Below are 24,498 nucleotides of genomic sequence, written 5' to 3'. Positions count from 1 at the left end.
ATTTTATATCCTAGCCTTTTGTGATAGTTTACTAGCTATCCAACCATCCAAATTCACACTAATTAAGTGGTACAAAATCAAATTGTTACCACCTTTAAATCTTAAATTACCACATGCTCACTAGGAGGAATTTAAAACCCTGCAACACTAAACCAAGACGCCGGGTCACACACCATCTAAATCCATCCGAAGCCAGCTGGAATATGATATGAGAAACTTTGAATATTGGCTGGTCCCACAGGAGTCTTTGCAAAAATGTTGTAGGCTCCTATATGCAGCCGACCTTGTTTTATATGTAAATCCACTCCATGCATTAGGTGAGAACTATTATTTGAACAATGCATACAAAAGATCAGACCAAATAAGAAGATACGGTGGGCCCCACAAATGGAAGCAACGTAAAACTACTCCTAAAACCTCCGTTAACGTGTGGCAATACTAATTTTTTGGATGAGGCTCATTTCTCCATTTTCAGGACATCCACGTGAGTTATACTTATGAAGGGATTTGATTAATGATGTGGGCGTACACATTCATGGCGAAGAAGGACAAGAGAAGGGGGAACTGAGATGGTAATAATCCGGACTGCCGGAACCTTAAAACAGTTGTATTTCACAAACCAGGATAAGATTTTGGACATATCATATATGATTTTGGGTAGGAGATGGTACTTTAGCTGACCAACCCTGCTACGTTAAGGTGCCCATGCTAGATTTGTGAGATTACATCATATCGACAGTCAAAAGTCCCTTTTATTTTTGCTTTTTTTATAAAAAAAAAAACCTATAAATAGTAACTTTTAGTTGGAATATAACTTTTGATCATGTGACTTATCAAAGCCGTGCCTAACATGAAAATGGCTTAGAAAAGCCAAGAGAACAACTTGGCTAGGCTAAATTAACACTTACTATTTTTGGGCAAAAACCATGAAGTCGAGGAATATGGTGACCGGTTATAAATAATAAGTTTGCTATTTATTGTACGCAACATTTTTAGAAAGTTTGAGTCTAAAAGTTGAATTATTTTTATCTTTTATCTCTCGTGGATTCAAGGAAGTTGAGTGAATAGTATACAGAGCTCCATGGATTTCGAATAGTTATTCCCTACGAAAGATCGGTGATTGACCTCATCATATCCCTCTCTACGTCAATGAAAGATAGTATCATGTTTGTCTGCACACAAACGTATGTCCAGCATCCCATCCAATTGTTTCCCGTGATGTGGCAAGCCTTAGTTTTGCATCTTCCTTTTTCTTGCCACAAGTCATGGCATGAAGTTTGAACCTGGTGGACGTAATGAATTTTACATATACAAGGTAGTGGGCCATATAGGCTTTGGGTGTTCTGTGCTCTACGTAAAACAGGTGTTTTAGATGCTTTCAGCATATCCTAGTTAATTTTCCGTGGGAAGGGGACCACTTCGTATAAGCTGAGATATGAAGACCGGCAGTGACTCTGATTCCAACAAGTCAAGTCATCAAATACCTGCGTCCTTCATCTCAACAAGTCAGTCGTCGTCCGTACCTTCATTATTTCCCCATGCATTTAACGAGGAGAAAAGCCATGACTCGTGAAAGGATGACACTGTCTTTTGTCCAAAATCTGGATCCGTAGAATTCAAGACTTGGCAGTGACTCTGATCCGTATGTGCTTCATCGCAACAAATCATCTCAACAAGTCAAGTCGACGTACGTGCCTCCGTTATTTTCAGATACATCTAATGGCACTGTCTTTTGTACAAATTAAATCGGTATCCGTAGAATTAAAGACTTCGCAGTGACTCTGATCCGCAGTGGTTGGTGCTGGCAATAGAATTCAAGACTTGGCGGTGACTCTGATCCGCACTGGTTGGTGGTGCCCATGTTTTATGCGTACGGTCTGCTTATTTTATCTTTTATCATCTCATTTTAAGGCATTAACCCAAAAACACGAGAGATTTAAACACATGTGGACTATTTCACCAGTAATAGTGGTGACTGAACGCCCACAATTAAAACTTGCTGGGTTACAAAAGTTTTGGATTAAGCTGATATTTGTAATTTTTCCTTCATCAACTCTTTATGGTTGTTGGCCGTTGGGTCTGATTTATGTCATATGTAGCGTGTGCATGCATGTCAAAATCAATAAAACAACTCAACATAAATTGATCAGCTTTAACCCCAAGCACTAAAATAATCAAATAAGTTCAATATGAATATATATGGCCAGATTATGAGAAGATTGATTGCTTATTCAACCACTTGCAAAATTATATAAAAATCAAGCAATAATTAGAGGGTAGAGTTTTTCCTACGAAGATGAGTTGCTTTGTGACTTCTACAAGAAAAAACTTTTATAATACCAGTGCAATTAAATAAAATGAAAAATTCACAATCGGTCACTAGAAGTAACTGCAATAATGCATCTCTTAAAAGAATTGTGTGATATTGAATAGAAAACAAATCTGACGTATAAGCGTAAATTTAAATTACAGCTAAAAATTATAACTAAGAATTATTGCTACTCCTACGATAAGCTGAGATAAAAGATAAATTAATTGATTAGTTATTTTTTATTGGATTATGTTGGACTAGCCTTGCTCTGTTGATTTCCCATGCTATCTATAAATTTATGTTGTAACTTATTAATATTCTTCCAAATTCTTCTTCCATTACAACAACGGTTATCATAGTTGAAAAGCCTTTCTACATCTTTCTATCGCTTAGATCACTCTCTATTTACATTTGCAAAGGACAATTTTGGATTTTAAAAAAATAACCACAGAGCGCATTTTTGATTCCCCATTAAGCTAGACTCCTATCACATAAATTTTTTGGCAAAAAATCGTAGAGCGCTTTCTTTCTTCTACGTTAACAAACACCACTAAACATGGAATATTTTCCAAATTCGACGTTAAGTACAAAAATTCAGTGTTACCAAACAGGCCATAAGTGTCCTATATAGCTTAACCACGTTATTCTCCTAATTATTCTAAGCACTTTTCATATTGGACACAACTCCTAAAGCCCAACGGATGAAGAATTATAATCAAATAAAACTTACTAAAAATAGTAAAAATGAAAATAAACATGGAATTCGACTGCCGAACTGATGAAATCTCACAAATTCGGCATGGGGAACCCGGCACAGCCAGGTTGGTTGGCTAAAGTAGCTTGTCCTACCCCAAAATCATATATAGTACGTCAAATAATTCATTCCGGTATGCGAGATATGCTTGTTTTAAGGTTCTAATGGTCTTGATGACTTCTACCTTCTATTGGGCCTTCTTTGGTCCATCTTAGATATGAAAGTGTCCGTGACCTGCTCTACATCACTTTTTCTCAACCATCTTCCTCTCATAATGAAAATTATTTCTTAGAACAGGATATGGCCGGTTTTTCCTACCAATCTTCATCTCATAATGAAAACCTCTTTCGTAGCTATCTCTTCGAATAGGATATGGCCCGTACACTGTTAGGAGGGTGAGCGTTGCCCTATACATCGTTCCAATCATGTAGTCTAGTTTAATCATAGATGAGGCTGAGGTTTGGGCTCGTCACATAGCATTAGGTGACACACTTGACAGTCAAGGTTGATTTTACATAAGCATCACAGTGGGACCATCCAGGCCATCCATCGCTTGCGTGGCGAATGTCAGACAAAAGGAACAAGATGAGTCATTTTATTTTTAAGTAATGGAATGTAAAATTCATAATCATTAGTTTGTTCTTTTGTTTAATTTTCTCTTTTCTTTGTCATTGTTGTGCTGACATGAGCATAAATGTCGTGGCCAAATGGAATTTTAGGGCACAGGACATCATTGTGCCCTTAACGTAGATCATCTGCACTCCAAGCTTTGTGGTGCCCACCGTATCCTCTGTGTAAATCCACTCTATATATCAAGTGGGAAATCTTTATTTGAACTATTCGTGCAAAATATTAGTAAGGAAACTCATATAGGCCAAACTAAAAGGAACAATGTAAAGTTTCTCCTACAACTCTAAAGTGCATGTGGTTTGGCCTACCGATGTTTTAGAGGAGTTATTTTTTGTATCTTCGTTTCATGATAGTGAATTACATTTGATTAACAGTTTTGATGAAAGATGCACACCATGCTTACCCTGCACAAACGTATGGTTGGAAAATCCTATTCCCATCATTCTCCTGGTGTGATCCACCTGAATTGTGGATTTGGCTGATTTTTAATTTGATGACTTAGAATCATGGACATAATTAGTGGGCCCCTTTTATACACCAAACTTTTCAATACTAGAGTACTGAAAGTCCTCAAATGTTATCATGAAAATTTAATTACATGTGTAGCAACTGAAATAACCTAACTTGAAATTTTAGAAAATCGTATATAATTTTAGCATGTAAACTCAATCATCAACTATTTTAACATTAGTTAGATTATGATCTTCTTATATAGGTTAGTTAGATTATGATCTTCTTATATAGTTGAATATTCTATATTATTGAAATCAAATTCTAATGGGTAAAAATACATCATGGATTACCTATAGCTTTTTAGGGTGTATATGTTTATACCCGACAATGAACCTCACAAAATCTATTTTCAAGAACATAATCCATAGCTTGTTAGTACACACCCGTGTCAGTACACACACTCCAAGTTAGCCACCCCCACTAGGGATCGATCCCAAGACCTCAAGTGTTGAAACGAGGTATCTCCACTCAGTCTGCTAGTTGAGCTATGGATCTGAGTATCAGACAATGTTCAACTAGTACAATTAAGCAGTATATTCATTAGGTGACCTGACCGAAAATCATTTAATGACTGTCGTTGTTATCCACAAAAGATCATGTCTATACCTAGTCCACCCACGTCCAAGGAGAATCCTACACACTCCGTAATTTCTAAAACTCAAAATATATACAGTAGTCGTATGTACATTCCTCATCATGCACCCTCGCTTAATAAAAGCACTATTTAACCGTTGATCTGAGAAAATACTTACACATATATGCAATAACAACCCAAAAAACCTATGTGGACCACTTGAGCTATATTACCAACGTAATCCGACCATTAAATACAATCCCAAATCTCTTATAGCCATTAACGCAATGACGATTGATAGGAATCAATTAATAACGATCCATTATCACATGTTGGGTGGGTCTTGGGACTATAGGACCTTTAATCAACTTACAAACCAACCCTAACTCTGCACATGTACAAACTAACACATGTGCGTGTTTGCATACAAACAAACCGAAAAACAGAAATCTGCTTCCCGCGTGCATGATGAGCGTTCGTAGGAAAGAATATCTGTCTAATTCCTTTAAATTAAAAGCCCAATCAAACTTAAATTCCCACAAATCATCTTAGTCTGATCTCAACCATCCGTTGAGAATGATCTCAGCCGTCCAAACAAGGCGCAAGATGCGGGCCTGAAATACACCTCCAGCATGACGTCTCCTTCAAGACCCGATCACAGCAGGAGACGTGATGTCTGATCAAGGTCATTTGAAGTTGTGGAACCCACTGTCATGATACTTCGGGACCTTACGACAGTGATCGAACCTCCGTTTTCGTCGGAATAGTGTGCGGTGGAAGAGATCTTCAAACCAAAAACACGAGAAACCCGATCAAATCCGGATCGTAGACGTTACGAGACTCCTGGTTATGTTCCAACAAGATTCATGACCAGATAATCATCATAAAATGTTTGGAAATCCGGGTTTAATTTTCCGGAACTTTCACTTGCGGCAGCCACACCCTTCAAAACCGGAACCCACGAAGAAAATCTTTACGAAGCTTCGATTTGAAGCTACTGTATGCTTCCTGACATCGATCAAGACCGTCCTACTAGGTAGAGATCTACTGTACAGGGCAAAAACTGCTAGGTAGACGGTCCGATCTACAGTATTTGACTTTCCACGTGGATGATTTCTCATCCCCGATTTTTGTGTTCTTACGAATTTTAGGGTTTGGACGTTGCCCACGGTTCAATGATCTAAACCGTGGATATGATGGACCTCACCATGGAGAGGGATACTACAAGAATCTCCCAGATTGGAAGATCATGTACCTTCGATATTTGACCCTTTTTCTCCAGCCGCTTTTCTTGTATGTTAACCCTGTGTTAGAACTAGGACATTACGATTGCCTCCATCCATGGTGACTACTATATCATCTCAATGGCTAAGATCATCCAACCATGCTCTCCACATGCCAATAGTCCTTAGAAGTGAGATCCTAGAATTCCTCTTTCTAATCCATAAAACATGAGTTAATGACAGTTGCAACAAGGGTAGATCAAGTGATTCCAAGGTTTTATATAAACGAAAGGCTGTTATAAGAATGGACAGCAAAGGTTCCGTAACTAGATAGTTTGGGTTGTTACATCGACGTGACATTTTTAGGTCTGCATCCCATCCTGTGGGACCATTAATGGACGGCTAAAGGTCCGACTCAAATCTATTTATTGATGGGAGACGTTGGCCTAGCCATGGACCCACTTAAAGGTTGTCATACTCTGGCCCCAGCCTATTTAATCGTTGTTTTACCAAAAACATACGAAACAGCCAGCATATTAGAAGGTTTAAGAACCCATGTAACGAGCCCACAATATTCGAATAGAGAGCTAACAAAATCCATCTGCAACCCTTGTTTTTATCAAGGCATACATCAATCCACCTGTTTAAGCCCATAAGCGTGTACAAGTCAGCTAATGCGCGTACCTCCACAGTAAGGGCTCATCATTAAAGGTTTGAATTAGTGGACCATGATGCCTGTTTGTACAAAGAAAATTCCAAGGCCGGCCTGGTAAGTCAGGCCCAAAACTGTAAATAATCTGGGAATGATAATGTGAGTGGCATGGCTCTTAACTAATGGTATCCCCATACAGCCATGGTTTTAAGACTTGGACGATGCTGTTGCGACCTATCCCAACTGACTCAAAGAGTCTGTAGGAACCAATCCCGTTCAACAATACAAGTTGAGTCGATCCAAGTGGCCAAGTCTTTTAACCATGCATACATCACATATAATCTATTTCCAGACTACAAAAAATAATAATAATAACTCAGCAACTAGATTGATGATAAACAAGAGGCAATGCTCGCCAATCCAGTATCTGATCTAATGCGAATTTGAGCCATCACCGACAATGAAGCCAATTAAATGAATCCATATCCAAATCACCAAACCACATGCCACGTCTGGGAATCAGATGGGTGTCAAGGGAACCGACGTTGGATTTTGCATGCATTTGGATGCATCCCTGATCGGAATAGTAATTACTAGTCTAATGGTGGAAGCAAGCAGTTTCTAAATCTCCATAACATATTTCTCCATCATATTGAACATTTACAATTCATTTAGTTCGAAATTCATTTCAATCCTGCATCCAAACACAACCTCAAGACAGCCATATTAACAAGCAAAATAAACACTTCCGGGATAACATTGGAATCCATAGAAGAGAGGAATATAGCAGAGAAGAGATTTAAGGGTCGCCACAGATCCATAGTACCATAGATTTTGAGTTCCAAGAACAATGTACGATTTCAGGACTCCCACCATCCCTACTAAAATAACAAATCCCAACCACCCACAATCAATTGGGAAGCAGAAAATTCTAGTGTGGGTCCAAAGCATCCCATACAAATCCAACCTCGTAGCCTGAAAGGACCTAACCTGCTAAGGTGGGACCAATCACAAGGTCACCATTATAGCAACAATTCAAATCATCCGCTTTTCCCGTGAAAGGTTCTTGTTTATTATCAACACAAATTAACCATTCAAGAGCCAACCCATGGACAACTCAAGAAAGTGAATCCAATCTATCTAAAGAGTTATATCCCAAACCAAGGTAGATACAAATGATTGATCATATTGCTAGTGAAAGCAAGCACAAGAGAGTTCCACCGCAGCATGATGCAAATTAGTAAAATACAAACCGAAAGCATGGAGTGAAAGACAGAGAAGACTTAGGTAAGATCATCCTCTTCTTCTTCTTCTTTGGCTTTCAGTGCATTCTTCGCTTTCAAGAGTAGAGAGGTTTTCCAAGCATCCTACATACAGATACAAAGTGGAAATATAAGCAACTCAGCAAACAAAATGACACGCCCAAACACAAGGTACAGGCTTGTATACTAGCTTTGCTGAGCCAGGGTGTTTCTACACATTGCCACATATGCAAACCTGGCATAACCCTTGCATCAAGTGGGGGTATCCCACCATGGAGATGACCTGCCCAATAATTAGGTTGATCAACTCAACAAGTGGGCCAGGTGTCACAGTCAAAAAGCCAGTACGCAAGCAATGTAAATGTTTCCTGCGTGATGAGCTGACAGGCCTGATTGTTGGATCAGGCTGACAGGGACACACCTGATGCAGGGGTTGGATGTCCTACACATGCCAGCTACATGTAGAATTGTGTAGGCTTAGCAAAATTATGTATGTATGTGTGTGTGTGTGTGTGTGTGTGTGTGTGTGTGTAAGGAAAGTCTTCCTAGAAGGTCAACCTTACTGTAAGGAAAAGGTCAAGCTGTGTAGACCCCATCCATCAGATGTACCCCCACTTTCTAGGCCTACAGCCCAAAATTCAGCCTGATCCACACCCACCAATTAAACCTTGCTGATTGCTTGTGGGGACTCACCGAAGTGTGGTCCAAACATCTGACTCATCTATTGTGTGTCCCTCTTGGATGAGTCCCACCAAATTTCAAGTTATTCCAAAACTTAGGGGCGCCCCATGAATTGATGTCAGATGTTTTAAGCATGATTTTGCACTGTTCCAGATGGTATGGCCCACCTGACTTTCGGATACAGCTGGGTTTTGGGACAACTCATCACCTGGAGGGGATTCACTGGATGCATGGATTAGCTTGTCTGAGACAATTATGGTAGGGTCCATAGAGCTCGACCTTACCGTAAGCTACGGTAAGGTCAACCTCATAGGAACATTTCCCGTATATATGTGCATGTACGGCCGTGTAGGTGTATGTATACATACATCCATGTGCACGCGCACGAGCACGCGCGCACACACACACACACCAAAAAAAAAAAAAAGTAAACAATACAATTTTGATTTCTCATAACATCTGGTATAAAACAGGTCCCATGAAATGGTAGAAAGCTACTACATGTGCAAGGCTGATAAGATCAATCGGCAGAGTAAAATGAGGAATTATTGGGCCATGAAAATGGTTTCGTGACAAGCAGGAGATACCCATGGTTTAGCAGTTCAAATCATGATACAGGTGATTCAACCAGATTGGCAGGCTACAAAGGTTACCCGATCAAGTTATAGACCCAGATGTGAGTATTGTTAACACAACTGCAATGTTCAGACATGTCTGTTCATCTATAGACAAGCATGAATTGGATAATTGACAAGTTAGTCCATATTTTTACTTAGTTTACCATCACATTCAAGTAACCTTTTCCAATTAAACTTGATTCACAAGCAACAATGGTTGTATAAGTTAAATAAGGAAACTGGTCAGTGCATTTGTCTCTGAGGCCATAAAGTGGCATGTGATGCTCATTTTATCTAAATCTCCTTTTTAGTGGTGTGATATCGTTTCTCATTAATTCCCACAAGTTATTTTTGCAAATTGGAGGTGAAATTTTATCCTACGATTGGCATGTACAACATAACTTTATTTTTGGGTTTGGTTGTTGCTTCATCCTGAGTCAAGAATCACGTAGATCGGAAATTGTGACCTTTTAAGCTTCAGCCATTCTTCTTTAGATTACAAAGTTGTACCTTTCGGAAAAAAAAAAAAAAAAAAAAAAAAAAAAGGAAAAAAAGATGTACTTCTGATAGAGTTTCCAAATGATAGAATCTCCAAGTCTTTCTTCAAACTCCAAGTCTTCCTTCAAAGAACGCACTTCAAGAACATGCTCATACTTCTCCCTATCCATTTCCTTACCAAACAATATATTTTCTTCGATTTTCATGCTCTGTATCCAAGGTGATTGAGCAGCATAGGTTAAGAAACTGTCCAAATTATGGTACCTGCTAAAGATGTATCAATACATGTAGTAGACATACAACATCTAGACATTTCATCAAAATTATAAAATTTGGAACATTAGTAAAATGTGTGCATGCAGTGGTTTGTGTGTTGTGGATGATAATGGCAACATGCAATGGTAAATAATCTAGTACCAAACACAAATTCCTAAACACACTATTGACAGATCCTATCACCATATGAACACGAAGTCAGACACAACTGATCCAACCTCTTAAATAATCAAAGCAAGTGTCACTACCTAGACTAATTGAACAGAGAGGATTCACAAAAGGTAAAAAATCCCTCTTGTGGTTTGTGCACACTTTTTATTATTATTATTTTTATTTTATTTTATTTTTTTATGTAACCATAGCAGCTACTGGCCCCATTCATCAATATTTATATTTTTACATAACTAACCTGCAGCCCCAGCGCGCGCACAAAATACTCTGCAGGTAAATAGCTAGTCGATGACGCCACGAGAGGGCGCTCAAGAAGGCATTCGAGAGGGCATGCGTGGGGCCGCTCGAGAGCCCATGCCACCACGGGAACAGGAGTCTCTGCTTCATTCACGGCCAGGAGAAGGAAGGACTCCCTGCGTTTACTCTCTTCATCGGCAACTTGGCGTTCAGCTGCTCAACCACAGACCTCTTCCAGATTTTCCAGAAATACGGTAGGGTGGTCGAGGTTCATTTGCCCCTTTAACTTGGTACCAGAAAACCTAGGGGTTTTGCGTTTGTCCGATTCATGTATGAGGATGACGCTAGAGCTGCTAGAGTGCTTGATGGTAAAAGGATTGATGGCAGAGTGGTGTTTGTCCTATTCGCTCACCCTAAAACCCCTAACCCGAAATACCCTTCCAATCCGCCACCCAAACCCTCCGATTTTCATCCTTTTCCGCCTGCCAAAACCCCTCCCCCAGTAGAAACCCTAGCCCTAGGAGGAGAGGCTAGAAGTCACCCCCTAAAAACCTGAGAGATGAGCGTCCCTCCCACAGACAGATTACGGCGGACCCAGTTGCGGTGGCAGCCAAGCTGCAGGATCTGGAGTTAGGTTTGGTTGGATGGTCAGGTGAGAAGGAGATTTCAGTTACTTATCTTCAGGGTGGTATCAGGGACTCTAGGTTCAGGGCTTCTGCAATAGACATTGTCAGACTCTCCAACTCCCTTTTCCTATTCACCTTCAAAACCAGGGCTGAAATGATTGATTTTGTTGAGAATTCTTCCCTCTGGCAAGGTTTTGGGTTGGTCAGGGTATCCCCATGGTCCCTGGATATCTACCCTCTGTGCGAAGAAGTTTGGATCAGGCTCTATGGCATTCCTGCCCATGCGTGGACCAAGTCAGTGCTCCACGATCTGGGAGCCACACTAGGTTCGGTTCTTCGGATAGACACATGCTCTCGATATGGGATCTTCCAGCGATTCGCAAGAATTCATGTGAGATTGGCTCTGGGCTCCTTTTTTCAATCCCAACTTTCCCTGCTGGTTGCAGGGAAATCTTTCCCCATCTGGTGCCATTTGGAGAACATCAGGGCCTATGCCCCAGCCCTTCCCAACAGCATCTCTAAAGGTGATCATAATGCAGCCCCCCGAATCGACTAGGGAGTGGGTTTTCAACAGATTTTATGGCAGAAAATCCGGTGTAGAGGAGCGCCCCACAGATGTTTGGGCAAATGCTAAAGCCAGCACCAAGTCTATTGAAAGGCCTGCACAACCCTCAGTCCCATCTCTTGTGATGGACCACGACCAACACTACTCTACTCACCAAGGAGATCTAGTCTTGGAAGCTACCCCACTCCTTCCATTGCTACCTTGGTTGAATCCTGAAGAACAAGACATCCCCTCCAGCATCTCCACAAAGCTCCTAGCAGTCAATATTGTCCACCCTCCCCCAGCAAAGTCAGCCGATTTGCCCCCTTCCCAACCCGCTGATACTGATGTATCGCATAATACTTTCTCTGAGCATCCAGCTACCGAAGAAAATGCCCAATCAGAGAAGCAGTTGCACAAGGCTCTTCACCCGGATAACCTACCTTCGGCTTCATCGAAGGAAATGATAATCAGTTAGGTGCGCAATTTCTCTGAGAATACAAATGTTGATAATAGAACTGTAGATTCCCATCCAGGTTGTTTGGCTTCATCGGGTCCCCAGCGACCGCCTGTGGGTGGCGTCCTGCTCGATTACCGCCCCCCGGGAGTATCCAGATCAGCCGGGAACTCTCCAATCTATCCTTTAGAGGGCAGTGACTACAACCCGGACTCGATAGGCTCTGAATCCCCTATCCAAACTCCACTACCCATTGAGAATGCAGTGGGATGGCCAATGCCGCCTAGCCTGTCTAATGGTTGCGTCTCGGTATATAGGAAGTTAAGACTTCTAGGTCGATCTTTCCCCTTATCGGCTATCTCACAGCGAAGGAGAAAATCATAGAACCAGCCCCCAGGAAATCCAAAATCTGGCTAATGGCGGCCCTGTTTGTAGTACATTAGCTGAGGGTGCTCCCCAATTCGGTGAGGCTTCCTGCCCCCAATCAGATATCTCTGCTGTCAACCGCTCTCCTATCACGTCTATGAAGCTTGGTAGCAGGACTCCGTGGTCTGATATGCGTAAGAAGATCGAGTGTTCGAAAATTGCTACGGGCTCCCGTTTGGGCAGCAACTTCAGGAAGGGAAGTAAGTCTTGTTTGTATGGCAATGAGTCCGTCTCCGAGGGTGTTCTTAATGAATAATATCCTCATATGGAATGTTCGGGGCATGGCTAACTCGGCCACTACCCAAACTGTCCGTAGGTTGATTAAGGATCATAACCCAGCGATTTTGGCCATCTTAGAACCCATGGCGGGTGAGCATAAACGAGCTGGGATTGGGCTTAAGCTGGGCTTTCACTTGTCCTTCTCCAATGCCAGCGAAGGGGGTAAAATTTGGGTCTTCTGCAGCAATTCAATTTCTATCTCCCTCATTAATATGACTAACCAGATCATTTCTATAGATGTTTGTCCATCAGATTATTATCCCTCCTGCAGGCTTTTGTCTATGCTAAATGTTCCAGACTTGACCAAAGGTTGCTCTGGGATAGCCTGACGTCGATTGTAGTAGGTTTTTCTGGGCCATGGTCTGTCGGTGGGGATTTCAATGCTGTTCTAGACCCTTCTGAGAGGATTGGCAGCAAGAATTTTGATCAGGCAAGCTCCAGTGAGCTCCAAGATGCTATTGATTCGGCTGGTCTTATGGATGCCGGTTTCATAGGTAACAATTTTACTTGGAGCAATAACCGTACTGGTACGGCCAAGGTCTGGGCGAGGCTTGATAGAGTTTTGTGTAATGGGAACTAGATGAGCAGTTTTCCTGGTTTTCATATTCACCATCTGCCGCGGATGAACTCTGACCATTCTCCTTTGACCTTGGCTTTCCCGAAGCCCTTCATTTCTGCCCCGAGGCCCTTTAGGTTCCAGAGGATGTGGGTGCTAGATGAATCCTTTCTTAAAGTGGTTGAGGAAGCGTGAAGACCTTCATTATCAGACCAGCCCATGTTGAACATTCTCCTTAAGCTCAAGAATGTGAAGAGATATCTGAGATCTTGGAATCGCGACGTCTTTGGAAATGTCTCCCAAAACATCAAAGCCGCAGCAGAAGCTTTAGATCAGCTAGAGGGTTCAGCCCAATCTCCTTTTCCGAACATCAGCTCTCAAGAGATTGCGGCAACCAGATCCAAGTTGGCTCGTATGGAACTAGCAAGCGAGATTTTCTAGAAGCAGAAATCTCGCAACAGGTGGCTTACTGAAGGCGATAAAAACACCAAATTCTTCCATTTATCAGCCTCTGACAGGATTAGGAGGTCGGGCATCTTCCAAATCAAGTTTGACTCAGGTGTTACGTCGACCGATCAGGAGACGATTAAGTGGGAAGCTGTCAGCTTCTTTCAAACATTGCTGACAGCACCCTCTTCCCCTGTTGGTTGCCCGCCTGCGGATCCAGCTGAGTTCTCTATCCCCTTGCTTATTTCGGAGGATGATAACGCAATCCTCATGCAGATCACATCCTTGGAGGAAGTCCGATGCGCGGTGGTTGCTATTCCACAAGATGGTGCTCCTGGGCCTGATGCCTTCTTTGGTGCATTCTTTGCTAGCTGCTGGGACATTGTGGGGGCTGATATCCACAAAGCTACGGTAGAATTTTTTCAAGGGGGAGAGATTCCTCGGGCCTTCACCTCCTCCCTGATTGCCTTGATCCCAAAGTCTACTGGGCCCGAAATCTTTCTCGGACTATCGCCCCATTAGTCTATGCAACTGTATTTACAAGATCTTCGCAAAGATTGTGGTGGCCAGGCTAAGTTCCATTTTGCCTAAGCTGATTTCCAAAGAACAAAGCGAGTTCGTTAAGGGAAGATTAACTGTGGAAAATATTGCCATTGCCCATGAAGCTTTCAGAGAAATCAACAAGAAGGTTAGAGGTGGGAATCTCTTGTTAAAGCTGGATATAGAAAAGGCTTATGACAAAGTGGACTGGTCTTTCCTGAAACGGGTCCTTCAATTCGGTTTTGCGCCTCCCTGGGTCCAGATGATCGAATCTTGCTAGTATAATAATTGGTTCTCAGTCCTAGTTAATGGGGAGAGCTGTGGCTTCTTCAAATCCACCCGAGGGCTGCGTCAGGGTGACTCGTTATCCCCATGCCTTTTTATCCTTGCAGCCGAGGCTCTCAGTAGGGGCTTCTCTACTCTGATTGCGGACGGGCTATGCAGTCCTTTCAAGTTGAAACAGGGATGCCTCCAACTCTCCCACCTCCTGTATGCAGATGACACGGTGCTGCTCATCAATGGGTCCCGCCAGTCGCTCTCAGCAGTTCGAGATTTCTTGCATAAATATCAGTCAGCGTCAGTCCATTAACCTATGGAAAAGTGCATTTTTCTATTCTTCTAAGCTCCCTGCAAGTAGGATCAGGAGCATCGAGAGGACCTTAGGCTTTGGGAAAGCCCCTAGAGGCCTTACATATCTGGGTATCCCCATTGTTCAAGGGAGAACTTCCAGTAGAGATTTCAGCCCCTTAACTGGCAAGATATTAGCTAGGATTCAAGGGTGGAATGGTCGGCTCCTCTCTCAAGCGAGTAGGCTTACATTAATCTCTTAAGTCCTGTGCAGCATCCCGGTGCACATCATGTTAGCCTTGCAAACTTCTTGTGGGGCTGGCGAGAAGGTAGAAATAAGGTCTATTGGAAGAGCTAGGATTTAGTCTCTACCCCTAAGGCTGAAGGCAGGCTGGGCATCAGAAAATTGAAGGATGTCATGAGGGCTCTCCATCTCAAGATGGCGTGGAGGGTCAGGTACATCAACGAAGATAATCTGTGGGAGAAATTTATGCAGTCTAAATATAGATTGACTGGCCCGAATCCAAATAGTTTCAGATCAGGCGTTGGGTGCTCGCCGTTTTGGAATAATCAGGTGAATTTCTTTCCCATTCTTGATAGGCATGGCCAGTGGGAAATTGGCCGCGGCAACTGCAATATGTGGCGGTGTAATTGGTCGAGCCTAGGTCCTTTGCAAGACATCCCTTCCATTATCATCCCTTCTGATCGTCGGGACCTTCTGGTGGCTGATTTCCTTACAGCTAACACCCTGAAGCAGGACACGCCGGTAGCTCTTCCTGCCTCGATTCGGGCTCACATCGTCAATGGAGGATTCTGCACTTCCAACAGCGACGACTCTTACATCTGGCCTCATGGCCCTGGTGGTATTTTTTCTATAAATTCAGGGTGGGAGGTGGTGAGGACGCATGGGCAAGTGGGTGTGGCACCCATTACTTCCCCCTAAGATCTCTGTTTTCCTTTGGAAGGTTCTGATGAATGTGCTCCCCATTGATGGAAATGTTCGGAAAAAAGGAATCTCCCTCGCGTTGAAGTGCGAATGCCGCGAGTTGGGGCATAATCTCTCTTCTTCCCCCGAATTTTTGTCCCATCTTTTCCTGCACGGGTCCCTGGCGCAAGAGATCTGGAACCTTGTTGCCAACATGCTGGAAGTGTCGTCAGCTCCTCATTTCTCCATTCTTGACCGACTCTTGTGGTGGTGGGTTCTCCCATGCCCGCGTAGTTGTGCATCTTCTGCATTCCGTCTGGCGCCGGCTTTTCTGTTATGGGAGATTTGAAAGGCCATGAACGAGTCTAGATTCGATGGCCACAAAGTCTCAGTCCATGGTGTGTTCCGTAGAGCTTCACGGTGGCTGTTGAATACGGCCGCATGGCACAGACCTCCTCAGTCTTCTCCCTCCAACCTAGCTGTCCCCAGCTCCATGTCTTCCCTTCCTCCCACTCGTTTCGAGGTCGTGAGGTGGAAAAAACCCCCAGCCGGTTGGTGCAAGCTCAATGTAGATGGATCAGCCATCGGGAATCCGGGGCCTGCCGAGGGTGGCGGCATTTGCAGAGATCATAATGGCATCATGATTTTCGCTTTTTACAACGGCTACGACGTAGCATCCAACAACAGAGCGGAAATCAGGGCTCTCCATGATGGGGTGGAGCTGTACGTCCTCCACGGGCTGCCGAATGTTCACATTGAATCTGACTCAAGATGGGTCGTTGATTGCATTCTAGGGAAGTCCTCTGTCGCGTGGAAATGGAAATATTGGATAGATAGAATCAAGAAGCTCCTTACCAAAGGGTCCTTTTCCCTTGCCCTCATCCCTAGAGAGGCCAACGGCCCGGCGGATTGTTTAGCTAAGCAGAGTAGTACATCCCAAGAATCCAAGCGCCTCTCGGTTCCCTCAGATCTCCCTCCTCTTGCTAGAGGTTCCTTCTTTTTGGACAATACAGGGCAGGGATCTTTTAGGAAGAGAAGATCGGCTATGTATACGATATGATAGGCGGGCCAGCCTTTTTGTCTCTGGTCTTTGCCCGAATTCCCTCCTTGTAAATTTTGCCTCATCAATGAATTTCTCCTTTTTCCAAAAAAAAAAAAAAAGTCCATTCCTCTAAACCTGTTGCAGATTGAGCAATTAACCACATTAAACATTTGCAGAAGATACAAAGTACACAGCTCAATAAAAGATCAGTTCATCAATTGCATGATTGCACTGATTTGGATGGCTTAAGATCATTCATGGAGAATTGCTATAGCGGCAATAGTACGGGAACTAAGAAATGGAAAGGAAAGGAAAATTCTCAAAAGCATTATGATAATCATTGGAGTGTTACCTTTTTTAAAAATTGCCCATAGGTTATGGTTTCAGTTATGGTTGGCTGTTGGATGGTGGGTGGGCTCCTGGCACGATTGATTTGAAGATCCAACGGTTGCCTCCCTTCTGATGAGGGTGATTTTATTTTTATTTTTGTGAAATGGGCACTAAGGTGGTCATTCATAAACCAAGAACATATAAAAAGATGAAAATTCTGTTCATATTGGAAATGCATTTATCAATCCTGATTAGGAAAAGAGAATATAAATGAAATTGAATTACCTGATTGTCCCAGTCAGTTCTCCATGTAAGGTAAGATAGTACAAGAGTATGAACAACCGTGCCGAACAACATTCCAATCCAAATCCCCTACAAAACAAATAACATAATTAAGAAAACCAACCTCTTATTGCTGCATTTAGCAGTTTTTTCCAAGCAGTCGTTTGGCGCAGCATAGATTCTTGGAAGTTAGGATTTTCAATAGTGGATTTTTGAACAACATTCCAAACAACCTTGCACAACATAAAAACCAAATCAAGATGCATTGAAAAAAAAAAAAAAAAGACGAACCAAAAGTTAAGCTTATTTGATTATCTATCAGATTGGTGGAAATTTATTGGAATGTCTAAAAAATGAAAAATATCCAATGGTTTCAACAAACAGGCATCAACGAGTCAGGGGCTAGGACTGCTCAACTAATCTGATTTTCAGACTGTAACTTAGCAATAGTGGTTTCCAAAATTTACTTGGTTTAATTTGAATTATGAATGCCACAACCATCAAGAAACAAAACCTAGATGGGAAAAGGCAAAGAAAGAGCGATTTTTGAAATCCAAGAGGTCTCTCTGACCTTCTGCCCTCTCTCTATATATTTCACAGCAAAGAGCTCCTTATTTTTTAAAACCCGTTGGTACAAAGACCTGAATGAAGGGAAAACATAAATATCAGTTTGATACAAAACTTTTGTAGCCCATGATAAGTTTTTAACGATGTGGCCATTCAATTACGTAATTTACTATGGTGTGGCCCACCTTAGATTTGGATCTGCGTCATTTTCGGATTCAAGCTTGAAAATGAGCTGAAAAGATGAATGGTGGGCATAAATAAAATACATTCATTATGTGAGGAAAATTTTTGGTTGCTGAGTTTTACATTTCTCAGCTTAGTAATTCCTTGGTTTCTTGAAAAAAAAAAATCAGTTCTTGGTTGGTTTTTACATTTCCCATGAATTCCTTTTGGTCATAAATCTTGCCCCAACTTCTAGGTGGGGAGTGGAAAACTTGGGGAATTAAAACAGGATTTTAGACTCTTCTAAGGTTTTCCCAGACTTTCATGAATAAAGTAGTGGCACAAGTGTATGCATAGAGTCCAAATATTTATGTATATGGATCTCTATAAATAGGTTCTCTGGATCTCACATATGAATTGGACCATACATGCATGGGTTGCTTGGGGGTCCCACAGTCTAAGATGAAGTGGGTTCCACAGGTGGACCTAGTTGGCAATGTTTGGATGAGCATGTGAGATGAATTTGAACGTTCCATTTAAACAGTCTAGTCTGTAAAAAGCTGCAGGTGGTGTTCCTCCAATTCCTCAGTATCATAAAAGAAATTAATTGCAATTGGATCATTCCATCTTTATTAGATTAGTATTCAATTCAATTGGATAGATCATCCAAATGTGCACACACCCTAAAGGTGCTGGAAATTAGCACCTTGAACAACATCAACAAACACAAAGCAATATGAGAACATTCAACAATCGAATTTCAGTAGCTTAATAAACATTAAATGACACTTGAATGATTGAATCAGATATTCACTAGTTCAAACAGAAACTATATCACACAGAGGGAAAAAAAAAAATTTCTTTTTGCATAGCACATTAACAACTCATTATTTGCACACGCATGTAAGGTGTAGTTCATCTGAATTGATGATCAGGTGAGCCCTGATTGGACAATTCCAGCCCTTGGACTCGAGCACCTCCTTTAGGGGAAAAAAGGATAGCGAGAGGAGCATGTGTTGATGTGTTGTAATTTTCCCTATAAGTCCTCAAATACAAAGGCTGAAAATCCTCAAAGGCTGGCGGTCCCATGATCAGTTTGGTTGGAAAGAACTAATAGGTGCTTTCGGAATAGCAGGGCCTCAGCTGCTCTAGGATTTTAATCATTAAGGCGATTCTATAGTTGTCATAAGTGGGTCATGAAATTGGTATTCCATTGGTGATTAGCAAACATCATGGATAAGATTTATGACCCATACTCTGATTTTGAGGTCTTATCCCACCAGTACTGATAAGCAGTGAGCCTTTAGAATGGACTGTCTGTAAGCAATCAGTTCCCCTAAAGGAGAAAGGGCCACTGCTTGTTTTCCAGTTCTTGCTTATCAGGACCATGCATCTATAAAGTACACAGAAAGGCCTTCCTTAGTAACTCGGCTTTGCTGGGTACTCTTAGTCGGTTTCCTCACATCCACAGATTCATCTTCAACGTCCTACAATGTAAAAAAAAAAAAAAAAAATTTATCATTGAGCATGCCTCTTTGGCGCCAGGAATTTGGTAAATGGATCTTGGGTTGTCATTTGAGATGTAAGTTGCATATGAGTCGCAGACTATAATAGATTTATTCTTGCTTGCAAATTCCACCAGTTTTTGTTCCACAGCATGTTTCACTTCTGAAAAGAAAAAGAAAAAAAAAAAAAAAGAAAGAAAAAGGAATAAACACCTGCGTGCCACACCGAGATGAGTGTAGAGCTGGCAAAGCTCTCTAGCTAGAGGTTACTGACAATGTTAGACTGTTTCCTAAGAAAAACAAACTGCACATGTGGACAGCTAGGCTATGCAGAAGACCCAGTCAAAAAATCATGGTTGAACACTCATCAGATGGATGCCACACTTGGAATGAGCTGTGATTGGACATGTCAACAGAATGACATAAATATATGAATGTAACAATAATCAAAGTCATGCCAAAAGGTTGTGAAGTTATAAACTCCACAAACAGAGTGTTAATAAGATAATAATGAGAACTGATCGTCTATAAATCACCTACCATCCTCTTAAAAATGGATGATTGTAGAAGAAGAGAAGGCATGAAAAAACTGGGTTGTAATGTACAACCAGTCCTCTAGAGTAAATACTCTACCCAATTAGTACATATGAAAAGTACATACATTGCATGACATGATAAGGTTCTTAACAAACGAATAGCACATGATACAAATTATCTGTTCAACCATGGAGAGGCATTTACAAATGAGAAGAAACAGGCATTCCATGAACGACGCAGAATTTGCTGTTGTGTTTGGATGCAATATTGTATTGAATCGCAATAACTAATTAAACGAATTACCAAATTATCCAAATGTAATTTCCTTAGCATTCATAGGGCTTGGGCTCAATAGTGCAGTTACAGGAGTTCCAAATGTAATTTCCTTAGCATTCATAGGGCATATAGAATGGGCTAGCCTCTTGGAAAGTTCCTCTTTGCCGATCCTCAGAAAGCTGTTCTCCTGCAAGATTGAGTAAACTTTGGCATATAGAATTTGGAAAAAATAAAAAATAAAAAATCAATTCATATATGTGTTCATGCCTGGATCTTCGTGGGTTGGTGAACCCATTTTTGGATATCTTGTGATCCAAAAAGTTTCTTCACCATCTCATCCAATTCTGCAACCTTCCTCTTGAGATTAGCCTTGTCCATTTATACAAAAGGTAGAAGTGATAGCAAACATCATTAAAGCAAGGTACGGTAGATGGTAATGAACTCGAACAATATAAAAAGGAATTCTCCACACCTTCAACATCTCATTTTGGGCTGTGAGCAACTGATCTCGTTGTTGAAGCTGGTCAACCGTCAGTTGGGCATCTAGTACTTTTGCTTGCCGTTGATTGATTTCCTCAATCCAGCTACAAAAACAGAGCGCCCATATGAAACTAGTCCTAGAACTTCATTTTAAAATATTGCAATAAAGAAGACATGAATGCAAGATGTTATGCAGTAGAAGTGAACAGTTCCATGCACCAAAAACAATGTTCTTTAGGTACTGGAAATCCTTTTTTTCTGCCAGAAACTGCAATTAAAAATAATAATAATAATAATAATAAATTTGCTGCTTGGAGGAAATCCTTTTTTCACTATTAGGAGCCTTTACTGCAAAATGTTGTTTTGAGGCTCGCTTTGCTCTACTCTCCCGTGGCTAATTACCATGATCTTTGCAACTATTTTGAATCCCATCGGATAAAATTTCCAATGAGCTCTAGATCGTCATAAATCGACATTTGAGTATGAAGTTGTAGTCGAAATGATCAGAGGCTTTACGTTAGTTCTCTATTAAATAGAATAAAAATGAGCTGATGGCCCAAAAATGCCATTCTCCTTTTTTTATACAATATAATGTGAGACTTTGGAATCTAATACATTAAGGATTGATATTTAAATGGCACCAAGGAAAGAAAACAGATAGAACAGTGGAATTTCAGGTGTAGTAAATTAAGAGAACTTACCCAATTAGCAGCATCTTTGGCGTATCTAAATAAAAACCAGCAGGCCTGGAAATTGATCTGTTCAAGAGTGCTGGAAATTAAAAAATGGACTTTAAGAGAAAAACCCATGCGATTTGGGGCCCACGGGGGAGGTCTTGTGTTCAAGACTCCTCACCAGGGTGATTAATGCGCATTTCACACCGGGCTCGAGTGGGGAAGCCCGTGGGATGCGGGGACACACTCGGGGTGGATGGCACCAAGGAAAGAAAACAGATAGAACAGTGGAATTTCAGGTGTAGTAAATTAAGAGAACTTACCCAATTAGCAGCATCTTTGGCGTATCTAAATAAAAACCAGCAGGCCTGGAAATTGATCTGTTCAAGAGTGCTGGAAATTAAAAAATGGACTTTAAGAGAAAAGAAGGGCTCAAGGATAAAGTACTTCAAACAGAAAGTAGATGCCTAATAATCAAAACCATCCAGGCTGCTTCCATTTGAGACATGCCACTCATGGAAATAAGCTTGGATGCAGTACAAAAAAAAGTTTCAATTGGCGAAATATCTTGTTCAAAAGTGAGGGCCAATCACTCATTCAAGACAAACATTTTGCTTCTTATTAAATGTGAAATCTTCCAGATTGGGGCATCCTAACTATTTAATCCATTCCATGGTCCACAAATAGGAGATAATGACTAGAGTATGACCAAAACCTGTCAAGGGCATCAAGGGCAGGCTTAACAGGCTTCCTTCAAATTGTGTGGGCGACATGGTGATGGCCACCTCGAAGAAAGGTAAACCAGATCTCCGGAAGAAGGTGATGCCTGCTGTGATCGTTTGCCAAAGGAAACCTTTTAGGCGAAAGGATGGTGTTTACATGTATTTCAAAGATAATGTTGGCACTATAGTGAACCCAAAGGGTGAAATGAAAGGATCTGCAATCACTGGCCCCATTGAAAAGGAGTGTGCTGATCTGTGGCCCCGTATCGCTAGCGCAGCCAATGCCATTGTATAAAAAGGGTTCCTTGTTTGTAGCATGTTTCCAATTTTCAAATTCTACTCGCAACTATGGCATTAATGATAGCAGTTTCATGCACTTATTAAGCTTGACATGTGGATTTGTTTTAGTAGAATAGCAATTACTTTTTATTTTTCATCACTTGTTCTTGGACTAATGTTTTCATGTTGTCATTGAAATCTGTGTTGGGAAAAAAAAAAAAAACCTGTCACAGCCTGCAGAACTTCAAAGCCAGTCAAAACAGCCCACCAATGGCGGCCGGCTCAGCTTCATCAACTGAGCAATGGAACGTGCATGTAGCCAGATGCTGACAATGACCTTTCTCCTTCCAGCATTTGGACTGGTGCTGAAAATTTTTCATGGCTCCCTCAACTGACCATATATGTCGCTTCCACCGTGTACCATCACCTGAGAAAAAAAAAATTCTATATGCATCATATGTTCATGCATACAAAAGCATATATACATGTCAACAGGGATATACATGTAGTCAGCTCAAAAACTGATTATAGTAACAAATCAATTGAATGAAAAATGATCAAACTAAGACATTTGCATCATGACAAAGACGTTTAATCATAACATGGATTCATATGAAGCTTCTATGAGAGATGCCAAGACAAAAGTGAATAAAAAAACAGATCATAACATTTTCCATTGGCCTATTCTGTGGAGTGCCATAAAAGGCCGTTCATCTCCCACAGGATTTCCCTCCTTTCATGGTTCTGTACATTGATGCTCGATCTTCCATCAATGGATAGAGAGAGAACACAATCAAACTGAAAGTATACTATTCTCCACAAAATCACATCTCTTTGGCATTTCAACAAACAACTCCCCTGCATTTTTTTTCTAATACTAAGGGAGAGTTCAGACCAAAAAACAAAAAACAAAAAACAAAAAACAAGAAGAAGAAGAAGAAGAAGAAGAAGAAGAGAAACATTAAGACATGATAAAGAGGCTACCAAATGAATAAGCCATTTTACCTGATCGAACAGCAAAAAATCATCAACCTACAAAGAGAAGACCAAATCTCATCAGATTGAAGAAAGATAAGCACATATCCAAGATAGATTCAGAAAAAATATCTTAAAACGAGAAGAGAGGGAAAGGGGAAAGATAAAACACTAGGAATCTGCTTCGGGTAATCAATAAGGTTGAAAATCCTAGCCGTAAACCCGTCTACTAGCTCCTTCTCATGGATAACCCTGCTTTCAACATCTCCTCCAACACTGACAGCCACCACTGTCGAAATCAATGGCGACAAGAGTCGATTCCTTCAGCGGTCGACAGCTCCAATTGCAATACGTTGCACCACGGACCATCAATACATGGCAGCCATCTATCACTACGGCAGCAATGGAGAAAGCCCTTGCTGAAATCGGCAGTGATGGTAGCCTCCCTTTTCTTTGAGGATGGTGAAAAATAAAACCCCTAATAGGTATTTAATCTTAATGGGTTCTTTTATAGAAGGTTGTTGCCGCCATTAATGGCTGCCTTACCTTCTTCCTATGAGGACGGCATTCACTAGATTCGCTGGGGCAGTGAAGATAGAGATGTTCAGTTTTTGTAGGGAGGAAGGAAGATGAGAGAATGGTTTTGAGAGATGAGGGTTTGGGAGCGTCCGCTCGATTTGGAAAATGACTTCTGGCAAGTTTATATATATATATATATATTACACCGCGGATGGGCGGATAGCTAGGGTTCGAGAAAATCCCCACATCGACGTCGGGGTGCTCTCCTCCACCCTTGGAGATGTCCCGTCTCCGGGGGTGGGACCCTATGCGAAGAAGAAGCAGATCTGCTGCCGCTCAGCTCAAAGTACCTTCCAGAGGGAGATCCCTCATGCGTAATCGC

The 24,498-nt window shown here is 41.5% G+C and overlaps 1 protein-coding gene and 1 long non-coding RNA gene across 9 annotated transcripts in view; both read right to left on the bottom strand.

Moving 5' to 3' along the window:
- The window catches only part of LOC131253504 (putative wall-associated receptor kinase-like 16), a 64,950-nt gene that overhangs the window by 26,801 nt on the left and 13,651 nt on the right, over window positions 1-24,498 (bottom strand). The window lies entirely within an intron of this gene.
- LOC131253507 (uncharacterized) lies at window positions 7,384-24,300 on the bottom strand. Of its 8 annotated transcripts, none has more exons than XR_009175225.1 (9): window positions 23,768-24,299; window positions 23,628-23,654; window positions 22,847-23,049; window positions 21,649-21,718; window positions 20,940-21,051; window positions 20,495-20,836; window positions 17,424-18,061; window positions 9,779-9,979; window positions 7,384-8,024 (listed from the first exon to the last, which is right to left on the bottom strand). It is a non-coding gene; the product is annotated as an uncharacterized LOC131253507 (long non-coding RNA). The 8 variants fall into 8 exon arrangements; XR_009175229.1 differs by having other exon boundaries at window positions 17,424-17,653; window positions 17,992-18,061; window positions 20,495-21,051; window positions 23,768-24,298; XR_009175230.1 differs by having other exon boundaries at window positions 17,424-17,510; window positions 17,992-18,061; window positions 20,495-21,051; window positions 23,768-24,297.

This window comes from Magnolia sinica, chromosome 8, assembly GCF_029962835.1.
Source record: "Magnolia sinica isolate HGM2019 chromosome 8, MsV1, whole genome shotgun sequence".
Classification (NCBI taxonomy): Eukaryota; Viridiplantae; Streptophyta; class Magnoliopsida; order Magnoliales; family Magnoliaceae; genus Magnolia; species Magnolia sinica.
This window is presented reverse-complemented; position numbering and strand designations above follow the sequence as displayed.